Source organism: Lacerta agilis, chromosome W (assembly GCF_009819535.1).
Source record: "Lacerta agilis isolate rLacAgi1 chromosome W, rLacAgi1.pri, whole genome shotgun sequence".
Classification (NCBI taxonomy): domain Eukaryota; kingdom Metazoa; phylum Chordata; class Lepidosauria; order Squamata; family Lacertidae; genus Lacerta; species Lacerta agilis.
In genome coordinates, this window is record NC_046330.1 from 2721222 (window position 1) to 2738939 (window position 17718).

Below are 17718 nucleotides of genomic sequence, written 5' to 3' on the forward strand. Positions count from 1 at the left end.
GCACCGGCCCTGCCTCCCAAGCCACCGCGGGAGGAGAGCGATCCCTGCAGAGGCTTAGGATGGAAGCCTGAAGTTTCCTTCCCAAGCCTCCCTCCCTCCCTCACCCCACACCCGTCTTCCTTCCATGCAGGCAGCATCTCCCTCCCTCATCCCACACCCCAGTCCTCCCTCTGTGAAAGTACGGTAGCATTTATTACTACTCAGGAGGAGGAGGATGCAGCAGCAAGATGAACATTTGGGGAAGGTGTGAATTACTGGTAGGGGTTTGACTTTAAATGGAAATTGAATGAGATTTCTCCCTCATTCCTCCCTCATATGAAAGCCCCCAGAGCTCTCTGCAATGAACAAAAAAGAAGAAAGTCCCACTTCTTTTGCCTTTATTAAAACAACTGTGTAGGTCCAAACCATACAGTCCTTAGAGCTAAAGGACTCAATGTGGGAAGCTCATATATTTCCATTGCCTGCCCCCCCCTTACTAGGGGATAAAGTCTCTCCTTATTTGTTAATGACAGTAATGGTGGTTCTTAATGCCACCACTGACTGCTGTTCACTTTACATTGTTGAAATATTATTCTGATATACTGGTAGTTTATTAAATAGTTTAGTTAGTACAACATTTGATTCAGAATATTTTTTTTCTTGTTTTCCTCCTCTAAAAACTTGTTGCGTCTTACGGTCAGGTGCACCTTATGGAGCGAAAAATATTGTATGTGGCCAAAATTGATTCTGGTATTCTGGAGTTAGAAAAAAGATTTGGCAACTTCCAAAAAATTGAATTAATTGTAGAATACATGTCATTTCCATTAAAATCTGATTTGGACATTTAAAAAATTGTAGTCATTATCAGTACAAATTACTCATTGTGCAAAACATCTCTTGAAAATGAGATATTAACTCTGAAAAATGACATTTTTCTGAGGGCCCGTGCAGAATAATCATCATTTTGGAAGTTTGTGCCTAGACAGAAATTTCCAAATTTAGAAGATGCAGTGAAATTTTACACTCATGTTTTGGTTCTACTTATTTGTGTGAAACTGCATTTTCATATTTAAAAATGACGGAGAGTAAGCAACGTTCAAACATGACAGATGAGCACCTTAAGGATTCCCTGAAGCTGGCCCTGACACAGTACTCACCTGATATTGAACAGTTGGTTACTGAAATGGTGATGCAGGTGTCGCACTAACAAAGGATGAAGGCATGTATTTTTAAAGAACTCTTGATAGGCAGGTTAAAGGAGTGGGTAAAGGAGTTTGTGCGGAGTACAGATTTGTGAGTGCTTTTATGTAACTCTCTCCAAAGAAATCTGTAAAAGTTTCTGTTGTCCCCCGCAAAAGGTTACCAAATCTGGTCACCCCCCTTTCCTCCCTAAAAAAAATCAACAACTTTGAGCCGAACCCCCTAAAAAACGGGGCATTCCAATCCTCATCCCAAAAAGGTCAACAACTTTGAGCTGAACCCCCAAAAATGGGGGTAGATCACTGCCAGATTTTAATTCTGAAAGTAGATCACAGTCTCTTGGGAGTTGGCCACCCCTGCCATAAGACAACAGTTTGGAATGGATTTTTGTTGCCCATGGGCTGGTGAATTCATCTCTCCACAGGCACTGAATAAGATGGTAATTTGGCAATTTATGCCAAAGGGACAGCCAATAATTAAAGGCGTGTCTCCACATCAGAATCTCTAAGGAGGGGATCTTAAGTTCCAAGCGAATGGCGATTCCGGTTTGGTCCTCGCCATCGTCGGACGCGCGTTGTGCAGCTCCGTTTTCGAAGCGGCCGACGCGGTTGCCGGCAGGAGAAGAAGGAGGGGGCTGGGCTCCGAGCCCCCTTCAACCCCCAGGGAGGGTGTCTCCGGGGCACAGAAAGTGGCGAAAGCGCGGGGAGCAGCGGCTGCGGTGGCGGGCGTGAGGGCTCCAGCAGCGCGGAGGCGGGAGGAGCCGAACGCCTAATAGAACGCAGCGAGCTCCCGGGTAAGCAACGCCTTGGCTCCAGCCAGCAGCGAGCCCGGTTCCGAGATGTCACCGGGACCAAATTTCCTTTAATAGAGCTCCGATTTGGAGAGAAACTAAAAGGAGAAGTCCGGGTTATGTTGCGACACCCCGGAACAGAAAGAGCGCAACGGAGCTTTTACAAGTAATGGAATAGATCTTCTGAGAGCAGCAGCACGTAGGTGCAAGGACGTTCTCTTCATTAAATAATATAAGGACTAAAGTCACAAACGGACAGAGGTATAGTGTAAATATTTGGCTTAACATGGATGTTGGTGTTAATTAGGACTGTTGGAGAATAAGAACTATCCATAATGGCGTCGGAGAGAGGAATGAGCCAGCAGTAAAAAACAAAAGACACATCAGGAGGCGGATAACAGATTAGAACGCACTTTAGCAAGCTCATCCGCCTGGAGATTTATACCTTTCCGGATTAATTCCTTTGGATTGTTTAAAGCACTTCACTATCTTTACTATCTTTACTAAAGCACTTTACTATCTCTAGCCGTGTTGGAGGCAAGTGAGTGGGTTGCCTAGAGCCCAGGCCTGTCCAGGCCTGTTCAGAGCACCTTACTGCCCCCTGCAGCCTCGGAGGTTACATACAGGACTGTTCATTACTCAGGACTGCTTAAAGCATCTCATCACCCTTTGCTGCTAAGGAAGGAACTCGTGTGACTGTTTAAAGACACGTATCGATTAAAGCACTTTATTGTCCTCTACTGCTTTGAAGGTAATGTATTAGACTGTTTAAAGCGTTGAGTTGTTTAAAGCACTTTACTGCCCTCTGCTGTATCGGAGGCAAAGAACTGAACGGATTAAAATCTTGAATTGCTTGAGGCACTTTACTGCTCCTGGCAGCTAAGGGGGAAATAATTTGAACTATCTAAAACCTTTGAATTATCTGAAGCACATTCAAGTCTTGGGCGGACTAGAAAACAAGGTACTGAACTATTGGTAACCTTGGACTCTCAAAATCATTCCGTCTCTCTTTGGTGTACTGCAGAGAAGAAAACCCTTAGGACCAAGATCATCAGTAATATCAACACTGAATGCTAGTAAAAGGTTAATTCAGAACACCTGATGAGACAACCAATGAGTAATCTATATCACTGGACTGGATGAATTTGATCAAATGATGTATAATTGGCAATAGTTATTGAGATAAACCACCTCCCAGCTTAAATCCCACCCCCCCCCAATTTTTTTTTTTTAAATTATTACTATTATTTCCTTTTCTTTATTTCCCCCTCCCCTTTTTTTTATCCTTTTCCCCCTCCTACTTTCCCACTTTTTATATATATATTTTTCTTTTGTTTCCCTTTTTTTATCTTTTTTCTTTTTTCTTCTCTTCTCCTCTCCTCTCCCTCTGCTTACCTCCCTTCTTCCCTAGGTTACACCTGCCGGCCGGCCCGATTTCCCAGGCGCTCTTTATATTGAAACAATAGAGTCATACTGGGTTATTATATATACAATAGATGATGAAAGTTTAACAGAATGTCAACCAAAAAGAATACTGTACCACCGCAAAGTAGAAAAGGGTCAGGAGTGGAGTCAGAGATGGCAATGGATATAAAAGAATTAATGTTAAATCTGAGAAAAGATATATTAGATTTAAAACAGGAATTGAAAATGGAGATTGGAGAAAATACAAAAAGAAATGAAGAACAGTTTCAAAAATTGGGAGAAAAATTAGATCAAAATGTTATGGCCACTGAATCTCTGTCAAAACAGGTAGAGGACCTGGCACAGAAAAATACAGAACTGAACTCTATGGTGCAAGAGCTAAAAGGGAAGACGCAAAGTGTGGAAGAAACCACTAAGAAACTGGGTAGGGAGGGAAAGGAGATAAGAAAAGAGGTAAATAAGACTAAAAAGGAGGTGGTGAATTTAAGATCAGAGCAGGAAGATATCCTAGATTCTATAGCTATGCTTCAGATGCATAGAAAAGAAAAAATATTGCGTCTAAGAGGAATCGTAGAAGAAGTGGGAGAGATGCTGGAAGGAAAAATAATCCCTGCATTGGCAAATTGGCTGGAGATGCAGGAATCAGAAATTTCCTCCAGCATCGAATCCTTATATAGAACCAATTCAAAAACTGCAAAAGCCAACAAATGGCCATCGGATTGTCTCATTACTTTTAGAACAATGGAAATAAGAAACAAAATCTTGCAAACTAGTAATAGGAAAAAACTGGTGATCCAGGGAAAAGAAATAGTGATATACAAAATCATTCCTTACAGACTGTTAAAAAAACGAGAAGTATATAAACCTCTGGTAGAAACTCTACAGAAAAAAAATATAAAACATAAATGGGAGTTCCCAGAGGGGATATCCTTCTCTTACAAGGGGATGAGGAAAAAATGTTTATCAGGAGAAGAAATGGAAAGATTCAGGAGAACCTATAAGGGGGACTTCGGTGATAACAAACAACAGGAAATAGAAGTAGGAGAATTAGTTGATGAAGAAGAATCCAACTAATAGATACTTTTTATTGAATAAACTATATTAATTAATGAAAATAAATGATGGAATTGAAAATAGCATCGTGGAATATAAATGGGTTAAACGAGAAAAGGAAAAGGAATAAAATATTTCATGTGTTGGAAAAACAAAAAAACGACATCACATGCCTACAAGAAACACACATCATCCCAAAACATCAAAGATTGTTAATGAACAGAAAACTGGGTCAAGAATTTATTGCTTCATATAACAAAAAGAAAAGAGGCATAGTAATGTATGTACATTCAAAACTGGAACCGAAGCTTTTGTACAGAGATGACCAGGGGAGAATATTGATGGTAGAAGTCCAAGTTAAAGGAGAGAAAATGATCCTAACTGGAATCTATGCCCCTAATGAAAAGAAAAAAGAATTTTATCAGGGGCTACAGGAGATACTACAGGATTATATAGGGGAGAAACTCATCATGATGGGCGACCTTAATGGGGTGGTGGAACCTGAAATAGACAGATCTAAAAAAAAAGCGGACGCAAAACAAAGTAGATTACCCAATTCCTTCTTTCAAATGGTAGACATCATTGGTTTATTTGACGCCTGGAGATTCAAACATCCATCTGAAAAAGAGTTTACGCACTATTCTCACGCTAAAAAATCTGCGGGTAGAATAGACGCAATCTGGACAACAAAAGAGTTACTGGGGGAGATCCATACAGCAGAAATCCATCCTAATATCATATCAGATCATAATCAAATCCAACTGATTATAAGAGGTAAACAGATAGGAGGTAGGAGATGGAAATTGAATGAAAGCCTTCTGAAAGATGATAAGATTCTGTCGTCTGCAAAGAGAACTTTAAAAGAATACTTTCAGATCAATACTGATAATGAGGTCAATATCAAAACAGTATGGGAGGCGAGCAAAGCCGTTTTAAGAGGCTTTTTTATACAGCAGAACTCCTACCAAAATAAAATAAAGGGAAAAAAGAAAATAGAACTCTGGGAAGAGATAAAAAACCAGGAAAGAGAACTATTTAAAGATCCAGATAACGAGACCATCAAAGATAAGATAAACTTTCTTAAGATGCAATACGAAATTATATTAAATGAAGAGATAGAATGGAAAATTAAGGCTACAAAACAAAAATATTTCGAACACGGAAATAGACCAGGCAGACTGCTTGCCTGGCAACTGAAGGAAAAGAAAAACCAAGGTATCATAAATAAAATTAAAATAGGTGAGAACTGGATCACAGATCAGGCGAAAATAAACAAATCGTTTATAGATTACTTTACGGGTCTATACAGAAAAGAAAAAGAGGATATAGAGAAGATCACATTGTACATAAAAAAGAACAAGTTAAAAGAGCTGCCAAAGGAGAAATTGGGGAACCTCAACTTACCTATATCAGAAACAGAAATCCACAACTCCATCAAAAAACTACAAATAGGAAAATCCCCAGGCCCCGATGGCCTCACAGCCCTATATTATAAAAAACTAGAAGAGATATTAGCTTCACCTCTACGGGATACAATAAACGAGATCTTGGCCACGGGAGAAATACCGAACACATGGAAGGATAGCTTTATTACGCTAATACCCAAACCAGAATCAGACTCTACCCTGATGACAAACTACAGACCCATCGCACTTCTAAATACAGACTATAAAATCTATGCAGATATTATGGCCCAAAGGCTCAAAGAAGTGCTCCAGGAAGTAATTCATAAAGATCAGACAGGGTTCCTACCCAAACGTCACCTAAACAGCAATGTAAGACAAATTATCAACATACTGGAATATCTGGACTTTAAAATAAACAAACCAGCGGCAATAATGTTACTGGATGCAGAAAAGGCATTCGACAAAATCTCGTGGGCCTTTATGAAGGAACTAATAAAGCAGATGGAGACGGGAGTCACATTCTACAAAGGTATATGCGCCATCTATGAGGAACAAAGAGCCAACCTCATAATAAACGGTTCTATAACAGGAAGCTTTCCAATAAGTAAAGGGACCCGACAGGGGTGTCCCCTCTCCCCCTTAATATTCATACTGGTGATGGAAATTTTGAATAATCAGCTTAGAGAGGATTCAGGAATCACTGGTATCAAAAGTCTGGGAAGAACATACAAGATAAAAGCCTTCGCGGATGATCTGATTTTAACAACTGAAACACCACAGGAAAGCATAGCGAGGGCCTTAGAAATTATAGAGGAATACGGAAGCCTGGCAGGATTCAAGCTTAACAAGACAAAAACAAAAATGCTTGTGAAAAATATGCCAGAGAAGGACATAGAACGGTTGGAAAAGACCACAGGCATAAAGGTATGCCAGAAAGCAAAATATCTTGGAGTGTGGATCACCCCAAAAAATATAGATCTGTTCCAGAATAATTACATCCCGATTTGGAACAACATAAAGTACAACATGGAAAAATGGAGTAAGCTAAAATTGTCCTTACTAGGGAGGGTAGCAACCGTGAAAATGTTGGTGCTTCCTAAACTCCTGTTCTTATTCCAGACAATCCCTATACTGGGGGGGGAAGACAAGCTGAAAGAATGGCAGAGGGACATTGCGAGGTATATCTGGCAAGGTCAGAGACCGAGAATTAAACATTTAAATATGATTGACATCAAAACAAGAGGAGGACTGGCCTTGCCAGATATAATCTTGTACTATGATGCCGCCTGCCTTACTTGGATAGCTGAATGGTGCCGACTAGAAGATCTGGAATTGTTAGATTTAGAAGGATTCAACCTGAGATTTGGATGGCACGCATATCTAAACTATGATAAGCATAAGATCCATAAAGACTTCTCAAACCATATCATAAGAGGCTCCATAATGAAAGTTTGGTTAAAATATAAACATCTACTGGAACAACATATGCCATGGTGGAACTCCCCATTAGAGGCCCAAGAGAGAAGAGGTCACGCTCGAACGACCAAATGGCCAACGTACCTTGATTTGCTGGAAAGAAGAGATAAAAAATTAGAACTAAAATCATACGAAAATTTAAAGAACACAGTAAAGGACTGGTTTACTTACTATCAACTCTTCGAGAGATATAAAGTCGATAGCAAAATAGGATTTGAAAAAGAACCTTCCAAATTTTATTTGGAAGTGTTAAATTCTAAAACAAAAACGCTATCAAAAGCATACAGGATACTGTTAGACTGGATGGTCATGGAGGAACAAATAAAAACCTCAATGACACGCTGGGCACAAGACGTAGGTCAAAACATCATGTTAGCTAGATGGGAAAATCTATGGAAGGTGAACTGGAGTTTCACAGCATGCAACTCAATCAGGGAAAACATGATTAAAATGTTTTATAGGTGGCATATTACCCCTTACAAACTTTCTAAAATGTACAGGAATGCACGTAAAAAATGCTGGCGATGTGACGAAGTTGGGAACTGGTATCATCTATGGTGGGAATGCAAACAGATAGAGTCATTCTGGAGAGAGATCCATCTAGAAATAGAATTAATATGTAACATCAAATTTAAAAGAACACCGGAAGCTTACCTTATAGGCATAACAACGCCTGACATTCCAATGAGAGTACGAAGTTTTTTTTTATATGCCACAACTGCGGCTAAAACTTTAATAGGCACAAAATGGAAAAGTGCGACAGTGCCAAATATAAAAGATTGGATGAATAAAACGCTAGAATATGTAGAACTGGCACATCTCACAGAAAAAATTAAAGACAATCCAAAAGAAAAATTTATAAAGGAGTGGAACGACTTTATACAATATCTAAAGAAAAGATGTAACACCAATACAGTAGCTATTATGGAATAGCCTCTGCCGCACTACAAAATGAAAAAAAAAAGAATAAAGAAAAGGAAATAGAAGTTAAAGATAACATCAAAAGAACAACATTCGGGCTGAGTCCCAAATATTGAAAGTATATTTAATATTAAATTTAATGAAGAGATAAAATGGGAAGCCTTAGGAAGGAACTATAAATAATTTTAGCCTCACTGAGGTAATCAGGAGGCTAGAATAAGAGAGTATTTTTAAAGAATTCATTTAATAAAATTATTCGGATTAGTATTACATGAATTTATATCTATTTATGTGGGTTTGTTTTTTGTGTAGTTGTACTATGTGATTGTATGTATTTGTATGTGTGTATGTATATGTACTTGTAAGTATGTAATTTGTAATTGTAATTTGTTTAATAATAATAAAAAAAAAAAAGTTCCAAGCGAATGGCAGAGTTGCTTACACAGGAGGGTAATTTCAAAAGGCGTCTGAGAAAAAGATTTTGCAATGTCACCAGAGGCATGAAGTTTACAAAGGGACCGCATAGGTCATAGTTGCAACCACTTTTGCACTATAAACTTTTAAGACAGATGGAACATGCATAGCCCCCTCAGTAAAGAAGAAGCGTAATAGAGCATAGATAAGGGCTTTAACCTTATTTTGTAGATATGTGATATGCGCTTTCCATCCCATATTATACTGAAAGTAAATTCCTAGATATTGAAATTTGTAGACTTGTTCAATTGGCTTCCCCTCGAGTTCCCACCTATACAGTTTTCGACTCCTGGAAAAAATTAAGACTTTAGATTTGGAATGGTTAATAGTAAGTAAATTTGTTTGGCAATATGACACAAAAATCTTAAGAGCCCTCCTCAAACCGATCCTTGAATATGAAAGGATCACAGCATCGTCAGCGTACAGTAATAAGGGGCAGCGATAGTCTGCAAGCCTGGGTGCCTGAATGGTGGTTTGGGCCTCAGCTAGGGGAGTTCTCATGTCACTAATATAGAGATTAAAGAGATAGGGGGCAAGAATGCACCCTTGTCGTACCCCCTTATTTATTGGTACAGAGTTAGTGAGATCGCCCTCAGGTGTTAATCTCACCCTAGCGGCCGTCCCTTCATGTAATTTAGTCAGAAGCCACAACAGCCTTTTATCTATGCCCCACTGAGCCAGTTTTTCCCATAACAGCTCTCTAGAGATACTGTCAAAGGCTGCCTTCAGGTCTATAAAAGCAGCACATAGAAGACCATGAGTGGGGGATGAATACTTCCGCGCCAAATGATATAGAATTATTGCATGGTCAATAGAAGTGCGATTTGGTCTAAACCCGGCCTGTTCATGGCCTATCAGATTGGAATCTTCGGCCCATTGGGTTAGTCTGGTTAGCAGGAAGCGTGTATAGATTTTCCCGATGATCGATAATAAACTAATATTACGATAGTTTCCTGGGTCCTCTGGTGGTCCTTTTTTATATATAGGAATTATGATGGACTCCTTCCATGATCTAGGTATCTGGCCCGTGGCATTGATTGCATCAAAGATTTTTGCAAGAATTTTGGCCCACCATGCTGGATGTTGTTTAATAGCTTCCGCCGGGATCAGATCAGGTCCTGGGGCTTTATCAGTTTTCAGTTTAGCGATTAAATCAACTATTTCCTCCGGGTCAGTATCTGGCCAGATGGGCAAGTGTCTTGAAAGAGTATTAGAATGAATGTTAGAGCTATCTGTCTGGGATAAATATTTTCTTAGAAATTGTTCCCATGTCGGGGCTGGTATAACCGTCAATGGGTATTTCCTCGATCTTTTGTTGATTAAATTCCAAAAACCACGAGAGCTGCGAAGCTTAGAGGCGGCAATCAGCGCTTGCCAACGTCTTAGCTGCCACTCATGCTTGGCTGACTTCTGTGCCTGTTTGTAAGCAGTTTTGGCCTGCAAGTACTCTGGGGGAAGAGTTTCAGCTCCAGAAGATTTATATCTGTTGTAGATACAACAGAGAGAGAGTCTAGCTTGCTTACATTTGGAATCAAACCAAGGTGCACCGAACCTGGATTGATCTCGGTTAACCAGGTGAGCCGGCATCGTAAAGAAGCTAGTTAAATCTGCAGAGAACTGGGAGAACCACTCCAGTATCCTATTTGGTTCAGACAACTCCGCCACTGAGACAATAAGGGAATCGGAGATATTCCTCTGGAAGAATTCTGCATATTTTTGGGCCTGTTTCATAGACCATTTAATGCCTCTTACTTGAGCTGCGGCACTTAATCCTACATGGATTGGGTGTGAACCGCTAACCGGGTGCCAGTCAAGCGTTAGCTTGGCCGCTAGAGGTAGGTGGTCACTGGAATGTACATTATCTACTTTGAAATAAAAGAAATTTGAAAATAGGTCTTCTGAAACTAGAAGGTAGTCTAGGACACTATTTGATAATGTGCCCAAATGAGTGAATTCTCCTGGCACATCCGGAGGGCAGTTGCCATTCAAAATGTTCAAATTCATACGAATGGCCAATTGATAAAGAAGGACTCCCGCCTCATTCACTCTGTTATCCTTTGATCTTCTTGATGTAAAAGAGATTAAATCAGATTTTGGATAGGGGGGGGGATACCCACCACTTGGCCTTAATTATCCCATCCCAGTTGGTGGCTGTACGTGCATTAAAGTCACCTCCCATTATCGATGGAATATTAGGGTGCAAAACATAGCATGCCAATAAATGATCTTCCAAAGAATCCCATCTATAATGGAGGTCTGATATAAGACCACCTGGAGGAAGATAAACATTGGTGACTAATAGCGAGAATTTTTCGCTCGAAATCAGACCTGTAAAAGCAAAAGGAGGAAAAGTCTGAACTAGCGAGAGTTTAGCATTCATTTTAAGCGATATGGCGATTGCAAGACCACCTCTGGACCGGCCACCTTTCTGGGAGGGACTAGCTGGAAGAGATATCAGTTCAAAGCCATTTATATCTATTTTATCTTCTTCCCATGTTTCTTGCAAAAGGATTATCTGAAAAGAAGTACTACAAGAAGAAAGGTTTCATGGACGTGAGAGGTCCGAAACTGGTAACCGAGACTATATAACGGCTTTCTGGGGTGGGAGCCCAGAAATGCAGGAACAACAACTCTGGGAAATACAATTTGACTTGAAGAGTGGAGCAAAGATACTTGGTGACAATGTTTCGGTTTTTAAGTATCAAGGAAAATGTGACATTCTGGAAGAAGAAGGGAATGGTATTAGTGTGGGAGAAGGAAAATCTGGACTGGAAAAATGTAGGGGGGAAGACTGGTGGGAGAGTGAGATGGGAGGAGGGAAGATGGCGAGGAGCGGGGTGGGGGTAAAAGATGAGACTTAATAGGATGGCTAACCATGGTACTCCGACGTCAGAGGGTGAAAATGATTTGGAGAATGGAAGAAATATGTAGGTTTTTATGAAAATGTGTTGATTATATTATTTTTTAATGTAGGAATTAGAAGTAATAAGAGCAATAGCTTTACTGAGTTAAGAGAAGAAAGGATATAAGAAGTTAAGACTTACAAAGTCCAAATAGGCCAAATTTAACAGAAGAATGAAGTGCTCTGTTCTGTTGGCAATCACTGCTTCGCGCGGCCAGGATAGTGCTGGATCCACAGCGTCCGCGCCTACAACCCCACTCGCTCCTGCAGCTCTTACTAGGGCTTACCAGAGAGTAGAGGAGGCACGTTTGGGCACCCGCCGGATCACCATGTCTTCAGGACACACCTCCTGAAGTTTTTAGGGGGTCCGAAGTGCAATTGCGACACCCCCATTCCTGACAGCGCTGGAATCTCTCGGAGCTGAGAGACCTCCCTGCCGGTCAGAATGGCACTTCACCGGAAGTCCTGGACGCAAGGTTTTTACAGAGCTAAAGAATTGCCATATTTTTACGTGTATAAGACGCTCCCATGTATAAGATGACTCTATTTTTTTGAACTAAAAATTAGGAAATCAATATTTAAAACATCAAACAGAACAACATTGATATTTTATAAATACTCACCATCCATGTATAAGACAATTTTGACTATTTTTTTATTTTTATTAAGAGAATTCAAATCAAAACAATTTGTCAATTTTACAACCAATTGCATTTCCCCCCTTTCCCCCTCACCCTCCCCACCCCCTCCCTCACCCACCCTCCTCGTACTTCCCTCAGCTCCCTTTTCTGATTTCTCTATTCATATTGTTTCTGCATGTTATAAATTTGTACATATCAATTCAAAATTTATTCCTATTTTACTAATAAAAAGAAAAGTTGTGTATGTTTATTTAAACCCTGCCAGCAAATCCAAGTCTCTTTATTGGTTTTTTTCAAATAGTTGGTAAAAAAAATCACATTCTTCCTTAAAGCCCCGATTGTCCTTTTCACATAGTTTGTATGTTAATTTTGCCAGTTCTGCATAGTTCATCAACTTTTCTTGGCATTGTTCCTTCATTGGTATTTCTACCTTCTTCCATCCTTGTGCCAGTAAAACTCTTGCTGCCATTGTAGCATACAGAAATAAATTCTTTACTTGCTTTGGCAAATCTTGACCTAAAATTCCTAATTAAAATGCTTCCGGTTTTTTAACAAATGTCATTTTAAACATTTTTTTTTTCAATTCATTATAAATCATTTCCCAATATTTTTTGACTTCTCTACATTCCCACCACATATGATAAAAAGTCCCTTCTTTTTCTTTACATTTCCAACATGTATTTGATCCAGTTTTGTACATTTTTACCATTTTGACTGGTGTAATATACCATCTATGCATCATTTTCATGTAATTTCCCTTCTACAAAGAACAGTCTGTAAATTTCAAATTTACTTTCCACAATTTTTCCCAGTCCTCAAATTGTATATTGTGTCCTATAGCTTGCGCCCATTTAATCATTACTGATTTGACCTCCTCTTCTTTCGTTTCCCATTGTAACAATATGCTATGGAGAAAAAGACCCTACTTAACGACCTGATTACGAGACACGAGGTGGAACTGGCTATAAGCCAAATGGAAATTGGGAAAGCCCCAGGACCTGATGGGCTAACATCCAATAATAATAATAATAATAATATTTATTATTTGTACCCCGCCCATCTGGCTGGATTTCCCCAGCCACTCTGGGCGGCTTCCAACAGAAACCAAATACAACAATATCAAACATTAAAAACTTCCCTAAAAAGGGCTGCCTTCAGGTTTTTTCTGAATGTCAGGTAGTTGTTTATTTCCCTGACCTGTGATGGGAGGGCGTTCCACAGGGCGGGCGCCACTACCGAGAAGGCCCTCTGCCTAGTTCCCTGTAGTTTTGCTTCTCGCAGTGAGGGAACAGACAGAAGGCCCTCGGCGCTGGATCTCAGTGTCCGGGCTGAATGATGGGGGTGGAGACGCTCCTTCAGGTATACAGGACCGAGGCCGTTTAGGGCTTTAAAGGTCAGCACCAACACTTTGAATTGTGCTCGGAAACGTACTGGGAGCCAATGCAGATCTCTCAGGACCGGTGTTATGTGGTCTCGGCGGCCACTCCCAGTCACCAGTCTAGCTGCCGCATTTTGGATTAATTGCAGTTTCCGGGTCACCTTCAAAGGCAGCCCCACATAGAGCGCATTGCAGTAGTCCAAGCGGGAGATAACCAGAGCATGCACCACTTTGGTGAGACAGTCCGCGGGCAGGTAGGGTCTCAGCCTGCGTACCAGGTGGAGCTGGTAGACAGCTGCCCTGGATACAGAATTAACCTGCGCTTCCATGGACAGCTGTGAGTCCAAAATGACTCCCAGGCTGCGCACCTGGTCCTTCAGGGGCACAGTTACCCCATTCAGGACCAGGGAATCCTCCACACCTGCCCTCCTCCTGTCCCCCAAGAACAGTACTTCTGTCTTGTCAGGATTCAACCTCAATCTGTTAGCCGCCATCCATCCTCCAACCGCCTCCAGGCACTCACACAGGACCTTCACGGCCTTCACTGGTTCTGATTTGAAAGAGAGGTAGAGCTGGGTATCATCCGCATACTGATGAACACCCAGCCCAAACCCCCTGATGATCTCTCCCAGCGGCTTCATATAGATATTAAAAAGCATGGGGGAGAGGACAGAACCCTGAGGCACCCCACAAGTGAGAGCCCAGGGGTCTGAACACTCATCCCCCACCACCACTTTCTGAACACGGCCCAGGAGGAAGGAGCGGAACCACTGTATAACAGTGCCTCCAGCTCCCAACCCCTCTAGCCGGTCTAGAAGGATGTTATGGTCGATGGTGTCAAAGGCCGCTGAGAGATCCAGCAGAACTAGGAAACAGCTCTCACCTTTGTCCCTAGCCCGCCGGAGATCATCGACCAGCGCGACCAAGGCAGTTTCAGTCCCATGGTGAGGCCTGAATCCCGATTGGAAGGGATCCAAATGGTCCGCTTCTTCCAGGCGTGCCTGGAGTTGTTCAGCAACCACCCTCTCAATCACCTTGCCCAAGAATGGTAGATTTGAGACTGGGCGATAGTTGGCCATATTGGCCGGGTCTAAAGATGTTTTTTTAAGAAGCGGTTTAATGACCGCCTCTTTCAGCGGGGCTGGGAAGGCTCCCTCACAGAGGGAAGCATTCACCACCCCGCACAGCCCATCGCCCAGCCCCTCCCGGCTAGCTTTTATAAGCCAGGATGGGCAAGGATCAAGGAGACAGGTGGTTGGTTTCACTCGTCCAAGCAGCCTGTCCACATCCTCGGAGGTAACAGACTGAAATTGATCCCACGCAACTGGACTAGACAGGACTCTGGCACTCTCCCGCCCTGGCCCTGCTCCCACGGTGGAGTCTATCTCTTTCCGAATCTGAGCGATTTTATCTGCAAAAAACTTTGCAAACGCATTGCAGGAGATCTTGGGGTCCCTACCAGGCCCCGATGACGAAGGTGGCTCCGATAGATTCCGAACCACCTGAAAGAGTCTCCTGCTGCTATTTTCCGCAGATGCAATAGAGGCGGTGAAGAAAGTCTTCTTCGCCGTCGCTATCGCCACTTGGTAGGCTCGACGTTGAGCTCTAACCTGTGTTCGGTCGGATTCAGAATGGGTTTTCTGCCACCGGCGCTCTAGCCGTCTCAACGATTGTTTCATCGCCCTCAGCTCCGGGGAAAACCACGGGGCTGTCCGGGCTCCATGCAACCGGAGAGGGCGCTTCGGAGCCAAACAGTCAATAGCCCTGGTTAGCTCCACATTCCAGCGGGCCACCAGGGAATCGGCTGAAAGGCCATCAACATGGGATAAAGTATCCCCTACCACTCTCTGGAAACCATTTGGATCCATTAAGTGGCGGGGGCGGACCATCCGAATTGGTCCCACCTCCCTGCAGAGGGGAAGGGTTGCGGAGAAGTCCAGTTGTACCAGGAAGTGATCTGACCATGGCACTTCTTTAGTTTCACTTTTTTTTAATGTCAGATCACCAACATCCATAGAGGTGAATACCAGGTCTAAGGCATGTCCTCGGCTATGAGTTGGACGAGACTTATTCAGGGACAGCCCCATGGAGGCCATGCTTTCCACGAAGTCCCGAGCGGCCCCTTGTAAGGTCGTGTCGGCATGGATGTTAAAATCCCCTAGGACGACCAAACTAGGTGACTCCAGGAGAACATCCGCCACGACCTGAAGCAGCTCGGGCAGGGAATCCTTGGTGCAGCGGGGAGGTCGGTACACCAAAAGGAATCCTGTACTGCCCCTATTGCCCAACTTCCAGAACATGCACTCAGAGAACTGGGTCTTCCCAATAGGACGCCTGGTGCAAACTAATGACTTCCTAAAAATCACTAGTACTACAAAACCTTGAAGGACTGGTTGATTCAACCCTTGATGGATGTCTGCAATGAAATTTTAAGGGGGGGGGCAGGTACCAGAGACCTGGAAAGAAGCTTTTATTACCCTTATTCCTAAACCTGAAACAGATAGATCACATGTAGAAGAAGAAGAAGAGTTTGGATTTGATATCCCGCTTTATCACTACCCGAAGGAGTCTCAAAGCGGCTAACATTCTCCTTCCCCTTCCTCCCCCACAAAAACACTCTGTGAGGTGATTGGGGCTGAGAGACTTCCAAGAAGTGTGACTAGCCCAAGGTCACCCAGCAGCTGCATGTGGAGGAGCAGCAGCTCACAGCTTGCTGGTCAGCTGGCAGAGTTGTCAGCGTGAAAACTCCAAGAGATTTCATGGCACTAAGTTCTTTCTCCATTGCTTGTTGCCACTTGCTGGACTCTGCCTGAGGTAATTTCTGCACCTCAGCAAAGCTTTCCGGTTCGCAGTGCACCCTGGTCGTGTTCAGGAACGTGGCCCGAAACACCAGCAGGTTGACCACCTTCTGCACCACTAGCAGGTGTAACTGGCTGATCTTCAGAGTCAAGACTGCTGAACAGATCTGTGAGCACTTCAGGATTTCCATGAATCCTCTTCCAACCTTCCTGCTCACAAAACTCAGCGCTCCTGCTGATTATCACCCGTGAACGATCGCCATCTGGAAAAGCAAATCTCCAGGCTTTCGAACCTGTCTCGTAGCCACAGAAAACCATCTTTTGTGATCTTGGACTGCCCTTTCTACGCAAATGTCTTGGGATATGAACCCAAGCTTCTGCCCCGAAGGTATGAAAATAGTGGACCTTGGGCTTCTTTCCATAGAGTAGAAAGTAGGGCGTGGTCCCTTTCACGGAACTGTATGTCCTGTTAAGAGTGTCAGCCCAATAGTATTTTGGCAAGCCTGAATCAAACAAAAGAGCATCTACTGCCTCCTGTAGTGTTCTATTCCTTCTCTCTGAAACACCATTCTCCTGAGGAGAATAAGGAGCAGTTTTTCTATGCTTGATACCCTTGGCACGAAAGAAATCCTGCAGTTTAGATGCAGTAAATTCTGTGCCGCGGTCTGTCTGAAACGCTTTCACCCGGGTGCCAAACTCCAGCTCTACTGCTTTCACCCATTCTATAATCTCCTTCGTTGTTTGCCCCTTGTCTTTGAGCATGAAAATCCAACCTGCACGAGAGAAATTGTCAGTAAGACAAAGAACGTAGCGAGAATTACCCATGCTTGGCACCGCCATAGGACCACAGAGACAGTGGCGTAGCTAGCCTCTGCGCTGCTGGGGGCGGCGGCAGTGCAGAGGCACCCCCCTGGGGGAGGGGCACGACGCGTGCGTCGTGACGTCATCATGGCGTCACGATGCACGTGTATGCAGAAAGGGGGAATTTCCCCCTTTCCGAGGCTTTTTTTCGGCGGGGGGTGGTGGCCAGCTAGGAGGGGGTGACAAGCGTGACACCCCCTCCTCGCTGGTCGGCCCCCCTGCCGAAAAAAGCGGTGAAAAGGGCAAAAAGAAGCAGAGCAAGCGCTTGAATGCGCCTGCTCTGCTTCCTTTCCCCGCCCCCCCAGCGGGTTTTTCGGCGTGGGGTGGTGGCCAGCGAGGAAGGGGTGACAGGTTTGACACCCCCCCCCCTCGCTGGTCGGCCCCCCCGCCAAAAAATAGCCACTGGAAGGGGGA